General features: G+C 44.2%; 1 protein-coding gene across 2 annotated transcripts in view; it reads right to left on the reverse strand.

Moving 5' to 3' along the window:
• The window catches only part of PLXNA4 (plexin A4), a 1110285-nt gene that overhangs the window by 127775 nt on the left and 964429 nt on the right, over window positions 1-18081 (reverse strand). The window lies entirely within an intron of this gene.

Raw genomic sequence — 18081 nt, forward strand, 5'->3', positions numbered from 1 at the left:
CATATTATCATACAGTAAAATTGGTAGTAAAAATATAAATTATGTGTTATAGGGGAGATCTCACCAATTTTTTCAGGTTGAACTAGGCACATTATGTGATAGTGGTTCCAGAGTGGAATAAAACTTTTTTAATTTTTATTTTATTACTTTGCCTCTCTATTGGGAAGATATTAGCAATTAAATTATTTGACACCAAATTAGTTAACTATTGTTATGTCTAAGATGGTCAGTATTTTATCTCAGTATTTGTAAGCCAGAAGTAGGAGTGGGTGATAAACACAGAAGTGGTGACGTGTTTCTATTATACTTTTCCTTTGATTGTTCCGCACCTGCTTTTGGTGTTTACTGATGTAAAATATTGACCAAATGCTGAATGTGTGCACATAGCCAAAAAGCTAAAAAATTTTGGATGCTGCTAGCTAGCTTAAGCCAGCAGATTTTTTTTTAAAGAAAAAAGTTGGATATTTTAAGGTTTCTGGCTAACTTTGGTGATAAAACGAAGTAACCAAGATCTCATTACAAAACAATTGGATTTAATAAGTTGTACTAGAGGACCAATAAAATACAAGCTGTTATTACTTTTCATACTCTACGGCAGGGGTGTCAAACTGCATTCCTCAAGGGCTGCAAACAGGTCATGTTTTCAGGATTTCCTTCTACTGCACAGGTGATAATTTATTCACCTACACACATAATAATTACAGCACCTTGTGCAATGCTAAGGAAATCTTGAAAACACACATGGTTTGCGGCCCTCGAGGAATGCAGTTTGACACCCCTGCTTTACGGGGAAGGGTGGTTTTGGCAAAGCATCACAATGTGTACAAAAAAGTTTTCAAAATATATAAATGTAATTTTCGGCAGTAAGCCTGGATAACACACATTATCTTGATGCAATTCTATTGGGAAGCAGACTTATGCTTAATTACTTCAAGTTAGTTTTTGGAAGAAAATCAAATAAATACAGTATCCTCTTGATATATCACACTTTATTTCATACGACTCTTTTTTACTCTGTTCTAATACATTCTAAAAAGCTAATTACAGAAATACTGCCAAAACCACCTAACGTAACTAGAATATAATAAAATCAGGGTTATTTGTTTATCAGACGTTTCTTTCTGCACTATACAAGTCTGTGGTACGCTGGTGTAATTAGAAAATAGACAAAAATTGAGTGGGCTGCATAACCTGTCTACATTGTGAGTAGCAGAGGAACCTTTTTCCAACAATTAACTTCAAAAGACATTCTTTCCAGGGAAGTGTTCTTGTTTGTACTAATTACTGTGAGGCAATTAGCAGGAGACTGTAACAAAATAATTTCCATTAGAGTTGTTCTATACTATTTATAAATATTTTCCAGTGACATTCTTTTTTTTACGAACCCATTATAAATTTATTGACATTAATGATGGAAGCATCCAAAATTTTCTATTTGGCCTGTTGAATCATTTGAATTGACTGGAAATTGGGTCATTAGATATATTAAATTAGTACTCCCCCAATGTAAACCTATGGAACTTCATATTGACGTTCCATAGACTTACATTGTGAAAGTGACTTTTCGTTCACACATAGACCCTAGAGTGATCCGAAACTAGAAGAGGACTAAAGCGGTGCTGGAAACTGGAGAAGTCGATTGGTGAGTATATTACGGCACTTACTTGTATATTTAAACAGTTGTAAGCAATAAAAACTTTTGAGGGAGTGCGTCCTTAAAGGGACTCTGTCACTTGAATTTGGAGGGAACAATCTTCAGCCATAGGGGCGAGGTTTTCAGGTGTTTGATTCACCCTTTCCTTACCCGCTGGCTGCATGCTGGCTGCAATATTGGATTGAAGTTCATTCTCTGTCCTCCATAGTACACACCTGCGCAAGGCAAGATTGCCTTGTGCAGGCGTGTACTAAGGAGGACAGAGAATGAACTTCAATCCAATATTGCAGCCAGCATGCAGCCAGCGGGTAAGGAAAGGGTGAATCAAACACCTGAAAACCTCGCCCCTATGGCTGAAGATTGTTCCCTCCAAATTCAGGTGACAGAGTCCCTTTAATGATTACACACTTTTCAAAACTCTTGTGAAGGGCTTCTGAATTAGCTGTATCACATCGGATGGTGCTTATTGAGATCAATGGACTGCCTATGTAATGGTTCTTCTTATCGAGAGTTGCTCTCTACAACAGATTTGGCTGTGGCTAAGGAAGTTAATAAAGTTATTTATGTAGGAACTATAATACTTTTGCAACATGGCAGAGCAATATAGAATGATTACAAAATTATGCACAATTATAAAGCAGAGCCGAACACTTATCGCTGGAGCTCCTGTATGTATAATTTACCGTTGAAAAAGCATACAGTATTTGAATTTTGTAGACGGCTGTATTCTTTAGGACACTTCTGCATCTCCTATCACAGCTGCCAGAATCGATATCAGCAGCTCTAGTGCCAATAAATAGGGTTGAGCGAAACGGGTCGTTCATTTTCAAAAGTCGCCGACTTTTGGCAAAGTCGGGTTTCATGAAACCCGATCCGACCCCTGTGCGGGGTCGGCCATGCGGTACGCGACTTTCGCGCCAAAGTCGCGTTTCAATGACGCGAAAAGCGCCATTTCTCAGCCAATGAAGGTAAACGCAGAGTGTGGGCAGCGTGATGACATAGGTCCTGGTCCCCACCATCTTAGAGAAGGGCATTGCAGTGATTGGCTTGCTGTCCGCGGCGTCACAGGGGCTATAAAGGGGCGTTCCCGCCGACCGCCATGTTACTGCTGCTGATCTGAGCCTAGGGAGAGGTTGCTGCCGCTTCGTCAGAAGCAGGGATAGCGTTAGGCAGGGTCCATTAACCACCAAACCGCTTGTGCTGTAGCGATTTCCACTGCCCAACACCACCTTCGGTGTGCAGGGATAGTGGAAGCTACATTTTTTTTTTTTCCTCAGCGCTGTAGCTCATTGGGCTGCCCTAGAAGGCTCCCTGATAGCTGCATTGCTGTGTGTACGCCGCTGTGCAAACCAACTGCTTTTTTCAAAGCACAAATCCTCTTGTTCCTTCCTTTCTGCACAGCTATCTTGTTTGTTTGTCCACACTTTTTATTTAATTTGTGCATCAGTCCACTCCTTATTGCTGCCTGCCATACCTGGCTGAGATTACTGCAGGGAGATAGTAATTGAAGGACAGTTCCTTTTTTTTTTTTTTTTTTTTTTGTGGGAGATTAAGATTGGCATTTCTGCTAGAGTGCCATCCCTGTCTGTGTCATCTCTCACTCAGTGGGCCATAGAAAGCCTATTTATTTTTTTGCTTGATTTGGGTTCTAAAATCTACCTGAAAAAATCACTACATCAATCAGTGGGAGAAAAATATTGGCCTCAGGGCTTGTGTGCCACTCCTTACTCCTGTGTGTGCCATCTCTCACTCAGTGGGCCATAGAAAGCCTATTTATTTTTTTGCTTGATTTGGGTTCCAAAATCTACCTGAAAAAATCACAACATCAATCAGTGGGAGAAAAATATTGGCCTCAGGGCTTGTGTGCCACTCCTGACTCCTGTGTGTGCCATCTCTCACTCAGTGGGCCATAGAAAGCCTATTAATTTTTTTGCTTGATTTGGGTTCTAAATTCTACCTGAAAAAATCAATAAATCAATCAGTGGGAGATTAATATTGGCCTTTGGGCTTGTGTGCCAGTCCTAAGCGTGCCATCTGTCTCTCAGATAGTGGGCCATAGAAAGCCTATTTATTATTTTTTTTATTGGGTTTATAAATTTTCCCTGGAAAAAAAAAAAAAAGTGGAAGATTAATATGGGCCTCTGGGCTTGTGTGCCAGTCCTGAGCGTGCCATCTCTCTCACAAATAGTGGGCCATAGAAAGCCTATTTATTTTTTGGGTTGATTTGGGTTCTAAATTCTACCTGAAAAAATCAATAAATCAATCAGCGGGAGATAAATATTGGCCTCTGGGCTTGTGTGCCACTCCTGACTCCTGTGTGCGTCATCTCTCACTCAGTGGGCCCTAGAAAGCCTATTTTTTGTTTTATTTGTTTTCTAAATTCTCCCTGAAAAAATCATTTTATTTTATTTGGTTTCTAAATTATTCCTGAAAAAATCATTTTTTTTTTGTATTTTTTTTTTCTAAAGTCTCCCTGAAAAAAAAAAATCAAATCAGTGGGAGATTAATATTGCCCTTTCTGCTTGTGTGCCAGTCTTGACTCCTGGGTGTGCCATCTCTCTCTCTCTCTCCAATTGTGGGCCATAGAAAGCCTATTTATTTTTTTGCTTGATTTGGGTTCCAAAATCTACCTGAAAAAATCACTAAATCAATCAGTGGGAGATAAATATTGGCCTCTGGGCTTGTGTGCCACTCCTGACTCCTGTGTGCGTCATCTCTCACTCAGTGGGCCCTAGAAAGCCTATTTTTTGTTTTATTTGTTTTCTAAATTCTCCCTGAAAAAATCATTTTATTTTATTTGGTTTCTAAATTATTCCTGAAAAAATCATTTTTTTTGTATTTTTTTTTTCTAAAGTCTCCCTGAAACAAAAAAAAAAAAATCAAATCAGTGGGAGAATAATATTGCCCTTTCTGCTTGTGTGCCATTCTTGACTCCTGGGTGTGCCATCTCTCTCTCTCCAATTGTGGGCCATAGAAAGCCTATTAATTTTTTTGCTTGATTTGGGTTCCAAAATCTACCTGAAAAAATCACTAAATCAATCAGTGGGAGATAAATATTGGCCTCTGGGCTTGTGTGCCACTCCTGACTCCTGTGTGCGTCCTCTCTCACTCAGTGGGCCATAGAAAGCCTATTTTTTTTTATTTGTTTTCTAAATTCTCCCTGAAACAATCATTTCATTTTATTTGGTTTCTAAATTCTTCCTTAAAAAATCATTTTTTTTAATTATTTTTTTTTTTCTAAAGTCTCCCTGTTAAAAAAACAAAAACAAATCAGTGGGAGATTAATATTTACATTTGCGCTTCAGTGACAGTCCTGCGTGTGTGGCATCTCTCTCATTTGTTGCCACCAACAACAGAGTGTGTAACATTGTGCCTGATTTTCGTTGTGGTCTCACCCACCTGTAAAGGGGTAGCTAAATCATACTGAAGTTATAGCTCACCATGTAAGTTGTGTGACAGCAACAAATACCGTTAGTTTGGTAACGTTTTTAAAAAAATGAGGAAGTCTGGTGGAAGAGGTCGTGGCCGGGGGCGTTCATTGTCAGCTGGTAATGAGGGTAGTGGTAGTGGTGGAGCATCAGGTGGTCGTGGGAAAAAAAATATTGCACCTAAGTCTGGAGCTGTGGAGCCAGGTTTGTCGTCTGGCTACACAAGGCCTCGAACGCTCCCTTTTCTGGGAGTAGGAAAACCGCTTTTAAAGCCGGAGCAGCAAGAGCAAGTTTTGGCTTATCTTGCTGACTCAGCCTCTAGCTCTTTTGCCTCCTCTCGTGAAACTGGTAAAAGTAAAAGCAGCGCGTCGTTAGTGGATGTTCACGGTCAGAGACAAGTCGCTTCCTTGTCCTCTTCAGCAAAAACAACAACAGAGAAGAATGCAGCAGGCGACACAACGGGTTACTCCATGGAGCTCTTTACACATACCGTCCCTGGCTTAGAAAGTGAAGCAGTTAACAGTCCATGCCCATTACAAGTTGAATCTGACATGGAGTGCACTGATGCACAGCCACAGCCAGACTACTATGCTGGTCCTTTGACTCAGACCACAACATTGCCCTCGCAGGGTGCTGATCAAGAATCAGACCCTGATGAGACTATGTTGCCCCATCACGAACGCTATACCACCGACCGACACGGTGACACAGACGAAGTTGCACACGAGCTACAAGAAGAGGTAATAGATGACCCAGTTCTTGACCCCGATTGGCAGCTATTGGGGGAACAGGGTGCAGGCGGCAGCAGTTCTGAAGCGGAGGAGGAGGGGCCACAGCAGGCATCAACATCGCAACAGGTTCCATCTGCCGGGCCCGTATCTTGCCCAAAACGCGTGGCAAAGTCAAAACCTGTTGGAGGACAGCGTGGCCATCCGGTTAAAGCTCAGTCTGCAATGCCTGAAAAGGTATCCGATGCTAGAAAGAGTGCAGTCTGGCATTTTTTTAAACAACATCCAATTGATCAGCGCAAAGTCATCTGTCAAAAATGTTCAACTACCTTAAGCAGAGGGCAGAATCTGAAAAGTCTCAATACAAGTTGCATGCATAGACATTTAACCACCATGCATTTGCAAGCTTGGACTAACTACCAAACGTCCCTTAAGGTTGTAGCACCCTCGGCCAATGAAGCTAGTCATCAACGCAACATCCCTTCCGGCAGTGTAGGGCCACCATTTTCTGCACCACCTGCAGTATCTGTGCAGGTTTCTTTGCCAGGCCAAAGCAGTCAGGGTCAGGGAATCACCAGTTTCGTAGTAGGAAACACTGCATCTAGGGCACCGGCGGCAACAATACCGTCTCCCACCGTCTCTCAGTCTGCCATGTCCACCGGCACCCCCGCTAGTTCCACGATCTCCAGCTCTCCAGTCCAGCTCACCCTACATGAGACTATGGTTAGAAAAAGGAAGTACTTAGCCTCGCATCCGCTTACACAGGGTTTGAACGCCCACATAGCTAGACTAATCTCGTTAGAGATGATGCCCTACCGGTTAGTTGAAAGCGAAGCTTTCAAAGCCCTGATGGACTACGCTGTACCACGCTACGAGCTACCCAGTCGACACTTTTTTTCCAGAAAAGCCATCCCAGCCCTCCACCAGCATGTTAAAGAGCGCATCGTCCATGCACTCAGGCAATGTGTGAGCACAAAGGTGCACCTGACAACAGATGCATGGACCAGTAGGCATGGCCAGGGACGTTACGTGTCCATCACGGCACACTGGGTAAATGTGGTGGATGCAGGGTCCACAGGGGACAGCAAGTTTGGGACAGTTCTGCCTAGCCCACGGTCTAGGAAACAGTTGGCTGTAGCCGTTCGCACCCCCTCCTCCTCCTCCTCGTCCTCCTGCAGAAGCGAGACCTCGTCCACAGACCGCAGTCGCACAACCACTCCATCCGCAGCTGCCACTGTTGCACACCAGGTCTCCCATTATGGGGCAGCTACTGGCAAACGTCAGCAGGCTGTATTGGCTATGAAGTGTTTGGGCGACAACAGACACACCGCTGAAGTTCTGTCCGAGTTCTTGCAGAAAGAAACGCAGTCGTGGCTGGGCACTGTAGATCTTGAGGCAGGCAAGGTAGTGAGTGATAACGGAAGGAATTTCATGGCTGCCATCTCCCTTTCCCAACTGAAACACATTCCTTGCCTGGCTCACATCTTAAACCTGGTGGTGCAGTGCTTCCTGAAAAGTTATCCGGGGTTATCCGACCTGCTCCTCAAAGTGCGTGGACTTTGCTCACATATCCGCCGTTCGCCCGTACACTCCAGCCGTATGCAGACCTATCAGCGTTCTTTGAACCTTCCCCAGCATCGCCTAATCATAGACGTTGCAACAAGGTGGAACTCAACACTGCACATGCTTCAGAGACTGTGTGAACAGAGGCGGGCTGTTATGTTTTTGTGGGAGGATACACATACACGGGCAGGCAGTAGGATGGCAGACATGGAGTTGTCAGGTGTGCAGTGGTCGAAGATTCAAGACATGTGTCAAGTCCTTCAGTGTTTTGAGGAATGCACACGGCTGGTTAGTGCAGACAACGCCATAATAAGCATGAGCATCCCCCTAATGCGTCTGCTGATGCAAAGTTTGACGCACATAAAGGATCAGGCGTCTGCAGCTGAGGAAGAGGAAAGCCTTGATGACAGTCAGCCATTGTCTGGCCAGGGCAGTGTACAGGACGAGGTAGCGGGCGAACAGGAGGAGGAGGACGAGGAGGATGATGGGGATGATTATATTTTTAATGAGGAAGCTTTTCCGGGGCCAGTGGAAATTGTTGGCGCGGCAAGGCCGGGTTCTGGTTTTTGGAGGGACACAAGTGACGTGGATTTGCCTGAAACTGCCCCTCAACCAAGCACAACCACAGATTTGAGAACTGGAACTTTGGGCCACATGGCGGATTATGCCTTACGTATCCTCAAAAGGGACACACGCATAACAAAAATGATGAACGATGACGATTACTGGTTGGCCTGCCTCCTTGATCCTCGCTATAAAGGCAAATTGCAAAATATAATGCCACATGAGAACTTGGAACTAATATTAGCAACCAAACAATCAACTCTTATTGACCGTTTGCTTCTGGCATTCCCTGCACACAGCGCCCGTGATCGTTCTACCACGAGCTGCAGGGGCCAGCAGACCAGGGGTGTTAGAGGGGCAGAAATCAGAAGTGGCGTTGGCCAGAGGGGTTTTCTGACCAAGTTGTGGAGTGATTTTGCTATGACCGCAGACAGGACAGGTACTGCAGCGTCAATTCAAAGTGACAGGAGACAACATTTGTCCAGTATGGTTACTAACTATTTTTCATCCCTTATCGACGTTCTCCCTCAACCGTCATTCTCATTTGATTACTGGGCATCAAAATTAGACACCTGGCCAGAATTGGCAGAATATGCATTGCAGGAGCTTGCTTGCCCGGCAGCTAGTGTCCTATCAGAAAGAGTATTCAGTGCTGCAGGTTCAATACTAACAGAAAAAAGGACTCGTCTGGCTACCCAAAATGTAGATGATCTAACCTTCATTAAAATGAACCACAACTGGATTTCGAAATCTTTTGCCCCACCTTGCCCGGCTGACACCTAGCTTTCCTATGTAAAGGTCTTGCCTGTGGACTATTCTGAACGACTTTTCCAATCTCGTAATTTGCAGCACCTGATTGTCCAGCATCCGACATGTTAACACCTCCCTAAATGGCCAAAGTCCCCACACGGGGCCGTGGTATCGCCACTTGGCGCCAGCACCCGTGAGAGTACTGTTTGTCTGAAGAGGTGGGTGTGCCCGCTTTTGGTCGACGGCACTGCCACTAGGTCCCTCATAGTACAATAAAGTGTCTGGCGGTGGTGGTGCGCACCCAACGTCAGACACACCGTTGTAATATGAGGGGCCCTGGGCCTGTACCGCCGGCCACAAGACAGTCCCCCCCCCAGGTCAAACAGTGCTCTACCACTTGCAAAATTTTCTCTCACAGCTCCACCAATGTTTAGTCTATGCGCTGACATCCTTCAATGCCTGGCACTGTCAATACCATTGTATTGACATTTTTCTTATGTTAGGCCTTCGAAGCCTGTCTGCGGTCACTCCTTCCACTAGGCCTCCACTGACCTGTCTACTGCTGCCCTTGTTCCCCTGGAACCAATTTTAAATTGCCTACAGCCAGCCCAATTTATTATGTTAGGGCTTCGAAGCCTGTCTGCGGTCCCTCCTTCCACTAGGCCTCCACTGACCTGTCTACTGCCGCCCGTGTTCCCCTGGAACCAATTTTAAATTGCCTATAGCCCAATTTTTGTTATGTTAGGCCTTCGAAGCCTGTCTGCGGCCCGTTCTTTCCACTACTACTACACTGACCTGGCTACTGCCGCCCGTGTTCCCCTGGAACCAATTTTAAATTGCCTACAGCCAGCCCAATTTATTATGTTAGGGCTTCGAAGCCTGTCTGCGGTCCCTCCTTCCACTAGGCCTCCACTGACCTGTCTACTGCCGCCCGTGTTCCCCTGGAACCAATTTTAAATTGCCTACAGCCAGCCCAATTTATTATGTTAGGGCTTCGAAGCCTGTCTGCGGTCCCTCCTTCCACTAGGCCTCCACTGACCTGTCTACTGCCGCCCGTGTTCCCCTGGAACCAATTTTAAATTGCCTACAGCCCAATTTTTGTTATGTTAGGCCTTCGAAGCCTGTCTGCGGCCCGTTCTTTCCACTACTACTACACTGACCTGGCTACTGCCGCCCATGTTCCCCTGGAACCAATTTTAAATTGCCTACAGCCCAATTTTTGTTATGTTAGGCCTTCGAAGCCTGTCTGCGGCCCGTTGTTTCCACTACTACTACACTGACCTGGCTACTGCCGCCCGTGTTCCCCTGGAACCAATTTTAAATTGCCTACAGCCAGCCCAATTTATTATGTTAGGGCTTCGAAGCCTGTCTGCGGTCCCTCCTTCCACTAGGCCTCCACTGACCTGTCTACTGCTGCCCGGGTTCCCCTGGAACCAATTTTGAATTGCCTACAGCCAGCCCAATTTATTATGTTAGGGCTTCGAAGCCTGTCTGCGGTCCCTCCTTCCACTAGGCCTCCACTGACCTGTCTACTGCTGTCCGTGTTCCCCTGGAACCAATTTTAAATTGCCTACAGCCAGCCCAATTTATTATGTTAGGGCTTCGAAGCCTGTCTGCGGTCCCTCCTTCCACTAGGCCTCCACTGACCTGTCTACTGCCGCCCGTGTTCCCCTGGAACCAATTTTAAATTGCCTACAGCCAGCCCAATTTATTATGTTAGGGCTTCGAAGCCTGTCTGCGGTCCCTCCTTCCACTAGGCCTCCACTGACCTGTCTACTGCCGCCCGTGTTCCCCTGGAACCAATTTTAAATTGCCTACAGCCAGCCCAATTTATTATGTTAGGGCTTCGAAGCCTGTCTGCGGTCCCTCCTTCCACTAGGCCTCCACTGACCTGTCTACTGCTGCCCGTTTACCCCTTGAACCAACATCAGAAAATATAAAAATAAGTATTTTGCTTATAAAAAAGAAAATACTGGAGAGATATCAAATGCAGACATTTTAACATTAAAAACAAACACATACAACAAAAATCTGGTACAGTACTAAAAATGGCCACCAGCTACAATAACTTTCTCCTGCAAGTAGTTAACTGAAAGTTTTTTTCAATTTAAAACACAGATATGGCATCCACCGAGTGTTGTCCTGTCGCGTCTTCTTTATATTATTGCCAAGAAGATGCAAAACAATGAAAATAATAAAATCATTATTTACCAAAAAAATAGAGTAAGTCAAAACCACATTGCAAATAAACATTCATTACAAATAAAGAAGCAGGGCGCGTCCGAGGGTGAGTATATACCTAATAAGAATATAATCACCCTCGGACGCGCCCTGCTTCTTTCCGACAGCCTTCCTTCCTAAGAATCAGCCCTTCCGTGGTGTAGAGAGAGGGTGTGTTACACTCCAAGGTGTTCCCCAGGTTGCCTTTCCTGAGCTTCGATCTTCATGCTCTCGTTTAGTAGTTGTAGAAAACTACACTGCATTAGGCCTACAAAATGGGTATCGGGTGGAGAGAGATGGTGTGTTACACTCCAAGGTGTTCCCCAGGTTTCCTTGCCATTGCTTTGGTCTTCCGACTCTCGTTTAGTAGTTGTAGAAAACTACACTGCATTAGGCCTACAAAATGGGTATCGGGTGGAGAGAGATGGTGTGTTACAATCCAAGGTGTTCCCCAGGTTTCCTTGCCATTGCTTCGGTCTTCCGACTCTCGTTTAGTAGTTGTAGAAAACTACACTGCATTAGGCCTACAAAATGGGTATCGAGTGGAGAGAGATGGTGTGTTACACTCCAAGGTGTTCCCCAGGTTTCCTTGCCATTGCTTCGGTCTTCCGACTCTCGTTTAGTAGTTGTAGAAAACTACACTGCATTAGGCCTACAAATTGGGTATCGGGTGGAGAGAGATGGTGTGTTACACTCCAAGGTGTTCTCCAGGTTGCCTTTCCTGAGCTTCTATCTTCAGGCTCTCGTTAAATTGTGGTTAAATGGAACAACTGCATTTGGCGTACTAGTTGGTTTGGGGACTACTAACAGTGTCTGCCGCTCCTTGCTGTTCTCCTGGTTTCCTGTCCTGAAATTCCGTTTTCAGGCGCTCGTTAAGTAGTTGTTAATGTTAGACTGCATTTGGCCTACTAGTTGGGTTGGGGCCTACTATCGGTGTCTGCCTCTCATTCCAGTTGTCCTCCACTGCAATGCCCCCTGGTTATTCCTGTGTTACCAATTTTGAACTGCATTTAGCCAACTTTATTCTTTGGGCCTATATCTGTGTTTCCTCCTCATCCTGCCCATTGCCCAGCCAGTGATAGATGAGTCTGCTGGTACATTGACCCATAACGCAACATTCCCCGTGCACGCTACACAACAACATTGTGACCCTGCTGAAAGTCAGGTTGCTCTTCCCGCATACCATACCACCTTACACGGGGACAAAGAGGAAGGTGCAGATGAAAGTGCAGGTTCCTTCATCAGGTGGGGGGAGGAATACTAGTTGGCGACGTCACTGGCACAGGGCCTCTCATAGTACGCAAAAGTGTTGCTGCCGGTGGGAGGCGCCCCCGCCGTGCAAACACACCGCTGTACTTTGAGGGGCCCTGTGCCAGTGCCAATGCCAACGAGTGGGCCCCCCCTGCTTGCTCAGGTTCACAGCACTTGCAAAGTTGAAATACTTACCTCTCCCTGCTCCACTGCCGTGACGTGGTCCAGATTTCCTGGGCCCACTAATTACTTGAACCAGCTCTACCCACCACAACTTTAGCCAAATGACCCCCAATTTCAAATGCCTTCCAATTATTATAAGGTAAATTACGCTTGACAAGCTTCATTAAGAAGAATGGATGGTTTTGACATTAAAATGGGCACTCTAGGTGTTTTCCTGGCCCCCACTCACTGCCGACTATGCTGCCCCATTGACTTGCATTGGGTTTCGTGTTTCGGTCGATCCCGACTTTACGTCATAATCGGCCGATTTCACTCGACCCGACTTTTGAGATAGTCGGGTTTCGCGAAACCCGGCTCGACTCTAAAAAGGTCAAGGTTGCTCAACTCTACCAATAAATAGTATAATTCTAATAGAGCCTCCTGATGCGCTCACCCATTACAGGATCGGTGAAATGCATTGAAACTAATAGGAGCACAAGAAAGCACATAGCAATAGTGTTTAATGTATAACAGTCCTTATTTATCAACATGCTAGGAAGGTCAATTTAAGACTAATGTGATTCCCTATGATATTATGGGATGGTAGTTTACAGTGGGGAAAAAAGTATTCAGTAAGCCACCAATTGTGCAAGTTCTCCCACTTAAAAAGATGAGAGAGGTCTGTAATTGACATCATAGGTAGACCACAACTATGAGAGTCAAAATGAGAAAACAAATCCAGAAAATCACCTTGTCTGATTTGGCAATATTTATTTTGCAAATTATGGTGGAAAATAAGTATTTGGTCACCTAAAAACATGCAAGATTTCTGGCTCTCACAGACCAGTAACTTCTTTAAGAGGCTCCTCTGTCCTCTACTCATTACCTGTAGTAATGGCACCTGTTTGAACTTATCAGCATTAAAGACACCTGCCTACAACCCCAAACAGTCACACTCCAAACTCCACTATGGTAAAGACCAAAGAGCTGTCGAAGGACACCAGAAACAAAATTGCAGCCCTGCACCAGATTGGAAAGACTGAATCTGCAATAGGCAAGCAGCTTGGTGGGATTAAATCAACAGTGGGAGCAATAATAAGAAAATGGAAGACATACAAGACCACTGATAATCTCCCTCGATCTGGGGATCCATGCAAGATCTCATGCCGTGGGGTCAAAATGATCACAAGAACGGTGAGCAAAAATCCCAGAAACACACAGGGACCTAGTGAGTGACCTGCAAAGAGCTAGGACCACCGTAACAAAGGCTACCATCAGTAACACACTATGCCACCAGGGACACAGATCCTGCAGTGCCAGACATGTCCTCTTGTTTGCTAGAGAACATTTATCCAGAAGATTATTGGGAGAATGTCATATGGTCAGATGAAACCAAAGTAGAACTGTTTGAGACAGAATGCTGAGTTACATCCAAAGAACACCATACGTACTGTGAAGCATGGGGGTGGCAACATCATGCTTTGGGGCTGCTTCTCTGCAAAGGGAACAGGACAACTGATCCGTGTACATGAAAGAATGAATGGGGCCTTGTATCCTGAGATTATGAGTGCAAACCTCTTTCCATCAGGAAGGGCAATGAAGATGAAAAGTGGATGGGTCTTTCAGCATGATAATGATACCAAGCACACCACCAGGGCAACGAGGGAGTGGCTTTGTAAGAAGCATATGAAGGTCCTAGAGTGTCCTAGCCAGTCTCCAGATCTCAAACCCATAGAAAACCTTAGGAGGGAGTTGAAAGTCCGTGTTGCCCAGCGACAGGCCCAAAACATCACTGCTCTAGAGGATATCTGCATGGAGGAATGGGCCATACCATATCATATTGGAGTTTGGAGTGTGACTGTTTGGGGTTGTAGACAGGTGTCTTTAATGCTGATAACAAGTTCAAACAGGTGCCATTACTACAGGTAATGAGTAGAGGACAGAGGAGCCTCTTAAAGAAGTTACTGGTCTGTGAGAGCCAGAAATCTTGCATGTTTTTAGGTGACCAAATACTTATTTTCCACCATAATTTGCAAAATAAATATAATACCAACAGTGTGTGCCAACTTTGTGAAGACTTACAGAAAACGTTTGACCTCTGTCATTGTCAACAAAGGATATATAACAAAATATTGAGATGAACTTTTCTTAATGACCAAATACTTATTTTCCACCATATTTTGCAAAATAACTCTTGCCAATTCAGACAAGGTGATTTTCTGGATTTGTTTTCTCATTTTGGCTCTCATAGTTGTGGTCTACCTATGATGTCACTTATAGGCCTCTCTCATCTTTTTAAGTGGGAGAACTTGCACAATTGGTGGCTGACTAAATACTTTTTTCCCCACTGTATATATTAGATGTTGTCACTTAATTATAAGTATCTGGCAACTAATTCTGTAATATAACAGTGAAGACCGATAGCTTAAGGAGAGATAAAGACATTTACCTTCTAAAAGCTATATCCTAATTAGAATTGTTACATCAAACTGTTACATTGCCAGATAGACCTGTACTTAGTACAGTGGAAATGTAAAAAGTTAAAATTTTTAACATTACTGAATAAAGGTTATTTTTTCTCAATTTATCCAGATCATTGCTATAGTTTTATAATTAGTGAATATGTATACCGTATTTCTCGGACTATAGGAAGCACTTTTTTCCCCAAAATTTCAGAAATAAATGGGGGTGCGTCTTATAGTTGAAATATATTTGCCAGTAGTGTGGCAGCAGCAGGAGTCGGGCAATTCTGTGGTGGTCCTATGCTGCAGGGCGATGATCTCACTCCCATCCCAGCCTGGAGTTGCAGTATTCGGCATTGCTTAATGGTGCGAGGGCTCCTCCGACATTTTGTCAAAGCAGACTGAGATCTCGGCAATGAGATCTCATCTTGAGATTTCGGTGCCAAGATCTCAATCTGTGCATGCACCGCCTCTGGCAGACATTTTCCCAGAGGCCACCGCATCGCAGGAATGGATATGCAAGGGCTCCGGGCTTTCACAAAATGTTGGCAGAACCCCCGCACCACCAAGCACCGCCGAACCTGATGCACCAGCCTGGGATGGGATTTCTCAGAGACCACCACATTGCAGCAATGGATGTGCAGGGGTACCGGGCTTTCACAAAATGTCAGCAGAGCCTCTGTACCATCGAGCACTGCCGATCCTGCCGCACCAGTCTCGGATTGAGTAATCACATCGTTGGACCACCGAACATCACCTGTGACCCCACTCTACCAGTGCTGAAAATCTGCCCCCCAGTAAGACTGTAAGATGGACCCCTCATTTGACGCACTCATTTTTTCCCCTATTTTCCTTCTAAAAATTTGGGTGCGTCTTATGGTCCGGTGCGTCTTAAAGTCCAAAAAATACGGTATATATTGTGAGATTGTAAATGGTGATGAATACTACTCCCTTTCAACAGCATGGTAGACGGGCATGGCACCAGGAGATGGAACAGGATCCTTGATGCAAACAACTGGCTAAGACGATGGTGCAGACAACAAGGATTTGGATTCCTGGACCACGGTGTGAATTACTGGTATGATGGACTCCTCGCCAGAGACGGACTACACCTCAACAAACCTGGGAAACACACATTCGCCAGAAGACTCGCTACACTCATCAGGAGGGCGTTAAACTAGAAGAAGAGGGGACGGGAAGAAAAACATTAGACTCGAACAAAGACGACCCAGGAAAACATACTCAGAAGGGAGGTAAGAACATTTCTAAAACAATCCACAGTGAGGAGATTGGAACAAAACAAAATCCTCTAAACTGCATGCTCGCAAACGCCAGAAGCCTGACAAACAAGATGGAAGAACTAGAAGCAGAAATATCTACAGGTAACTTTGACATAGTGGGAATAACCGAGACATGGTTAGATGAAAGCTATGACTGGGCAGTTAACTTACAGGGTTACAGTCTGTTTAGAAAGGATCGTAAAAATCGGAGAGGAGGAGGGGTTTGTCTCTATGTAAAGTCTTGTCTAAAGTCCACTTTAAGGGAGGATATTAGCGAAGGGAATGAGGATGTCGAGTCCATATGGGTTGAAATTCATGGAGGGAAAAATGGTAACAAAATTCTCATTGGGGTCTGTTACAAACCCCCAAATATAACAGAAAGCATGGAAAGTCTACTTCTAAAGCAAATAGATGAAGCTGCAACCCATAATGAGGTCCTGGTTATGGGGGACTTTAACTACCCGGATATTAACTGGGAAACAGAAACCTGTGAAACCCATAAAGGCAACAGGTTTCTGCTAATAACCAAGAAAAATTATCTTTCACAATTGGTGCAGAATCCAACCAGAGGAGCAGCACTTTTAGACCTAATACTATCTAATAGACCTGACAGAATAACAAATCTGCAGGTGGTTGGGCATTTAGGAAATAGCGACCACAATATTGTGCAGTTTCACCTGTCTTTCACTAGGGGGACTTGTCAGGGAGTCACAAAAACATTGAACTTTAGGAAGGCAAAGTTTGAACAGCTTAGAGATGCCTTTAATCTGGTAGACTGGGACAATATCTTCAGAAATGAGAATACAGATAATAAATGGGAAATGTTTAAGAACATCCTAAATAGGCAGTGTAAGCGGTTTATACCTTGTGGGAATAAAAGGACTAGAAATAGGAAAAACCCAATGTGGCTAAACAAAGAAGTAAGACAGGCAATTAACAGTAAAAAGAAAGCATTTGCACTACTAAAGCAGGATGGCACCATTGAAGCTCTAAAAAACTATAGGGAGAAAAATACTTTATCTAAAAAACTAATTAAAGCTGCCAAAAAGGAAACAGAGAAGCACATTGCTAAGGAGAGTAAAACTAATCCCAAACTGTTCTTCAACTATATCAATAGTAAAAGAATAAAAACTGAAAATGTAGGCCCCTTAAAAAATAGTGAGGAAAGAATGGTTGTAGATGACGAGGAAAAAGCTAACATATTAAACACCTTCTTCTTCACGGTATTCACGGTGGAAAATGAAATGCTAGGTGAAATCCCAAGAAACAATGAAAACCCTATATTAAGGGTCACCAATCTAACCCAAGAAGAGGTGCGAAACCGGCTAAATAAGATTAAAATAGATAAATCTCCGGGTCCGGATGGCATACACCCACGAGTACTAAGAGAACTAAGTAATGTAATAGATAAACCATTATTTCTTATTTTTAGTGACTCTATAGCGATAGGGTCTGTTCCGCAGGACTGGTGCATAGCAAATGTGGTGCCAATATTCAAAAAGGGCTCTAAAAGTGAACCTGGAAATTATAGGCCAGTAAGTCTAACCTCTATTGTTGGTAAAATATTTGAAGGGTTTCTGAGGGATGTTATTCTGGATTATCTCAATGAGAATAACTGTTTAACTCCATATCAGCATGGGTTTATGAGAAATCGCTCCTGTCAAACCAATCTAATCAGTTTTTATGAAGAGGTAAGCTATAGACTGGACCACGGTGAGTCATTGGACGTGGTCTATCTCGATTTTTCCAAAGCGTTTGATACCGTGCCGCACAAGAGGTTGGTACACAAAATGAGAATGCTTGGTCTGGGGGAAAATGTGTGTAAATGGGTTAGTAACTGGCTTAGTGATAGAAAGCAGAGGGTGGTTATAAATGGTATAGTCTCTAACTGGGTCGCTGTGACCAGTGGGGTACCGCAGGGGTCAGTATTGGGACCTGTTCTCTTCAACATATTCATTAATGATCTGGTAGAAGGTTTACACAGTAAAATATCGATATTTGCAGATGATACAAAACTAT

Source organism: Ranitomeya imitator, chromosome 4 (genome assembly GCF_032444005.1).
Source record: "Ranitomeya imitator isolate aRanImi1 chromosome 4, aRanImi1.pri, whole genome shotgun sequence".
NCBI classification, from domain to species: domain Eukaryota; kingdom Metazoa; phylum Chordata; class Amphibia; order Anura; family Dendrobatidae; genus Ranitomeya; species Ranitomeya imitator.